The sequence below is a fragment of the Mastomys coucha genome, unplaced genomic scaffold, assembly GCF_008632895.1.
Source record: "Mastomys coucha isolate ucsf_1 unplaced genomic scaffold, UCSF_Mcou_1 pScaffold3, whole genome shotgun sequence".
Lineage (NCBI taxonomy): Eukaryota > Metazoa > Chordata > Mammalia > Rodentia > Muridae > Mastomys > Mastomys coucha.
Genome location: NW_022196909.1, coordinates 62,062,700 through 62,067,384, shown reverse-complemented (window position 1 = coordinate 62,067,384; position 4,685 = coordinate 62,062,700). Strand labels below are relative to the sequence as shown.

Genomic DNA, 4,685 nt, shown 5'->3' with positions numbered 1-4,685 from the left:
GCTCGTCCACAGTGCGGGGTTTCGGGTGTATGTGTGGGCTGCACGGCTCGTCCACAGTGCGGGGTTACAGGTGAACCTCCCCTGCTTGTCCGTCAAGGTCACTGTACTCTGTAGACTGGGAGGTATAAGAGACACTTGCAGTGTCTTCCTCAGGGTTCTGAAGCAGATCTCCTCAGCCTTGGCCTTGCTGTTCTGAGCTGTGGGAATTCTTTGGTGGCGTGGTGCTGTCCTGAGAACTGAGGGAGCTCTCTCTCTAACCAGCTGCATGCCCAGGGCGGGGATATGACAGGGAAGAGCTGATTAAATGAAATCAGACATTAACCTGGAAAGTATGCAGCCAGGCCCACCCTCCCCCGAGTGCTGGCCATGCTGGGTCCTGGGCAGGGGATGGATGCTCTCAGCCCAAAGAATTAATGTGTGTTAGTCACTCAGAGCCTTTCTGGTTTGGCCCCAGGGAGGGGCAGGGCAAGGCTAGGGCATTGAGCTCTCTTCCTTCTTCCTCATCAGCTTCCTTTTCTTTGTTCTCTCTCTGTTCTTTCTAAAAAGAAAAAACACTATATTTTATGTACATTGGTGTTTTTCCTGTGTGTATATCTGAGTGAGGATGTCAGATCAGACAGTTGTGAGCCACCATGTGGGAGCTGGGAATTGAACCAGGGTCTTCTGGAAGAGCAGCCAGTGCTCTTAATCTCTGAGCCATCTTCCCAGCCCCTCTCTCTTTCCTTCTATTATTTTACTTATATGATATGTGTCTCTGTGTGTGCTGCATGTATGTAGGTGCCCACAAAGTCTGGAAGAGACTGTTGGACAGATCCATTGAAACTGGAGTTACAGGCAGTTGTGAGCCATCCAGCGTGGGTGCTAGGAGCTGAGTTAAGGGGTCCTTTGGAAGCACAGCAAATATTCCTAACTGCTGAGCTATCTCTCTAGCATCCTCCTCCTTTTCTTTTTCTCTTCTTTCTCCCTCTCTTCCTTTTCCTCTACCTTCCCTGAGCCGTTCTTTTGCCAAGTTTCTGTGAGGGCTCATCTCTGGATGTGTCAAGGCCCTGAATGTGGCAGTAGCAGCAGTAGCAGTAGCAGTATCTAGAGCAGAACTGACAGGTGGGGGCCCAGAGCAGGTATATTCAGAACAGGTATGCCCAGAGCAGGTGTGCCTAGATCAGGCATACCTAGGGCAGGTGTACTTATAACAGGTGAACCTAGAACAGGTGTACTTAGAGCAGGTGTACCTAGAGCAGGTGTGCCTATATCAGGCATACCTAGGGCAGGTGTGCCTAGAGCAGGTGTGCCTAGAGCAGGTGTGCCTAGAGCAGGTGTACCTAGAGCAGGTGAACCTAGAGCAGATGTACCTAGAATAGGTGCATTTAGAGCAGGTGTGCCTAGAGCAGGTGTGCCTAGAGCAGGTGTACCTAGAGCAGGTGTGCCTAGAGCAGGTGTGCCTAGAGCAGGTGTGCATAGAGCAGGTGTGCCCAGAGAGCAGGTGGATCCAGGCCTTGGACTGAGGCAGAGAGGGAAGGCTGTGTTGGGATTTTGGTTGTTGTGCAAGTCAGTTATGAGAGTTCTGAAAAATACGGTGTGCTTTGTTACAAATTGTGTGAACAATCAACTGATGGTAGCTTAGATATCCATGAGCCTCTGCTTCAGCATCAGAAAAATGGGATAAACACCTCACTTGTCCATTAGGAGCTTTGGCAGAGGTGAGACATGCCTATACACAATGACTAAGGAAACTTAGAGAGGAGAGAGTTTATCAGGTTTTGTTGTTTTGGAGGGTTAGAGCCCATGACCATCATGGTGGTAAGCATGGCATCGGGCAGGCAGGCAGGCATGATGCTGGAGCAGCAGCTGAGAGCTTACATGTTAAGACAACAACCGCCAGGCAGTGGTGGCACACGCCTTTAATCCCAGCACTTGGGAGGCAGAGGCAGGAGGATCGGATCTCTAAATTTGAGACCAGCCTGAGTGAGTTCCAGAACAGTCAGGGGTATAAAGAGAAACCCTGTCTCAAAACAACAACAAAAAGAACAACAAACAACAATAACAACAACAAAATCCAAAAGGCAACCACCATGTGTTAGAGAGAGAGAGAGCCAACCAGAATGGTGTGGGCTTTTGAAACCTCATGTCCACCCCCCAGTGACACACCTCCAACAAGGTCACACTTTCCTGATCCTTCCCAAATAGTTCTGCTAGCTAGGGTCTATCTCCAGACTGTCTTGACCCAAGTAATGACACAGACCTTTTATTAATTATGAAAGCCTGAGCTGCCTTGTTCACAATTAGCTCGTATCATTTAAATTAACCCCCACACACTGGTCTAAGTTCTGCTGCATGGCTCATTTCCTCAGTACCAGCATCCCTTTCTTCCTTCACTTTGGCTAGCAAAAAGTGATTTCTTTCCCAGAGTTCACCTGATTTCTTTCCCAGAGTTCCCATCTCTTCCCAGAAGCTCTGTCTCTTTCCTCCTGCTTTGTTATAGGCTGGCCAGCTCTTTATTACTAATTGGAAGGATAGAGAAGTTTTTTCCAAAACAAGACAGGTGATGCTTCATAAAAATAACAATATCAGAGGCTTGTTCTCAGCTCTCTGCTGGTACAAAAATCGGTATTTGAATAATACAAAGAAAACCTTTATGCAGAACACAGATTATCCCAACCAAGGAGTCTGACCTTTGAGCCTGTGGGGGCTAATCTTATTCAAACTGCAGGGGAAGCTTGATTCTGTCAGCCAAATCATCTGCCCTCCTATGGGGCTTCTGTCAGCTCCCTAGCCATTCTGAAGCACCTGCCTCTGTCATCCCTGGTCCGAAGCCTCCAGGGGCCAAGAGGTCAAGATGCTAAGTCCCAGGATGTAAACTGAAGGAGGAGGTCACAGTGGTTTCAGAAGTCTCAGAGTGGTAGCTCCTCTTGCTTTTTTGTTTTGTGAGGAAGCATCTTGTGTGTCCTGGGGTTTTGAACTCACTATATAGTTGAAGATGGCATGGGCCCTCATATTCCCGCCTTCATCTCCCAAGTGCTGAGACACCCCGACACCCTTACGCCAGGTTTACAATTTATTTTTTTTGTTGTTGAATACTTATTTTTATTATGTGTAATGTGTATGTGTGTGTGTGTACCTGTGCACTCAGGTGTCTATGGAAGCCAGAAGAGGTCATCACTGGATCCTCTGGAGCTGGAGTTATAGATGGTTGTGAGCTGCTGGGAACTGACCTCTGGGTCCTCTGGAAGAGCAACAATGCTCTCAACCATTGAACCATCTTTTTTTTTTTTTTAATTTTTTTTTTTTTTTGGTTTTTCGAGACAGGGTTTCTCTGTTTAGCCCTGGCTGTCCTGGAACTCACTCTGTAGACCAGGCTGGTCTCGAACTCAGAAATCCGCCTGCCTCTGCCTCCCAAGTGCTGGGATTAAAGGCGTGCGCCACCACCACCCGGCTAACCATTGAACCATCTTTCCAGGCTCAGTTTGCAACTTTCTAAAGTTGTGTGTACCTATTTTAGTCCCTCCTGGCAAAGAACACCATCTTGGAAATGTGAAGGGATCCGAGTCTAGGTGTTCACCACACAACAGGAGAGTCAAATCATAAGACAAGGTGTTGAGGGGAGCAAAGGTGACTTTATTCAAGTAGCTGACTCAAGGAGAAGATAGCAGACTCGTGTCCAAGTTCTGTCTCGCTGGGAGATTGATTTGGGGGATGACTTACGGGGTGGAGAGTATGGTGATCATAAAAAGAGAAAGAGCTATAAGAATATGTCCTGTTGGGGTGTGGGGGAAGGGGATGTCTCAGCGAGCCCATGCCAAGGCATCCCTTCCCCCTGAGAGACCACACACACACACATAGTATAGAATAGAGTTTATTTAGGGGGGGGTAGTTAAGAGAGTAGTAGAGGAGTAGAGGCAGAGAAAGGCAGAGAGAAGGGAAGAGCAGGGAAATAGAGGCCAAGCATGGCCACTTGAGAAGGGGGAAGTGGGAAAAAGGCAAGAGAACAACAGGGTAAGAGGGAGAGGAGGGGCCAAGCAGCCCCTCTATAGGGCCAAGCCTACCTGGCTGCCCCCGGTACTGTGGGGGTGGAGTTTAGACAGAATACCAACAGAGTGTCTTACCACAGTAAGGGATGCCTGGGTGCCTTCTCGTGGCAGACAGCCAGTACTCATCCACAGTCGTGCACAGGTATACTTTTCAGTTCTGCCAATATTAAGAACAAAGATTATTTCCTCAAGCTCTTCTTGCTTCTGATTCCTTTGCCCACATGCAGATTAGCTTGAGGAGGCATTTACCCAGAGATCTTCTGTCTGGCCAAACTCAAGAACAAGAAAGAAAATATCTTTCCTCTGATGTCTATGGAAGACAGTGTTAAGTAATGTGATGGGGATCTGCCAAAGATCCAGACTGGTGCTCAGCCTTGGGGGTGGCACAGAGCACGATAGGATGGGGCCTATAGCACGCTTGAACAACATTCCCTGAAGAGGAAGGCTGTCTAGAGAGCTGCCTGCCTGGGGAGGATAGGACGACTTTCAAAAATGAGGATGGGGATCTCATGCTGTCATGTGTTGCCTGGGAAAATAGTTTGTAGATCGGATGCCAAGGTTCTATTTGACTTGAGCCCCCAGCTTTTGTAGAAGGGGTCAACCCTCTCTAATCCCATCATCTTTTGGGCTTCTTTTTAGAGCTCCAAGGCTGGAGAGAGA

The 4,685-nt window shown here is 48.3% G+C and overlaps 1 protein-coding gene across 1 annotated transcript in view; it reads left to right on the top strand.

Moving 5' to 3' along the window:
- The window catches only part of LOC116074285 (uncharacterized protein 114841037), a 9,462-nt gene that overhangs the window by 2,816 nt on the left and 1,961 nt on the right, over window positions 1–4,685 (top strand). The gene's annotated exons all lie outside the window — the stretch shown is intronic.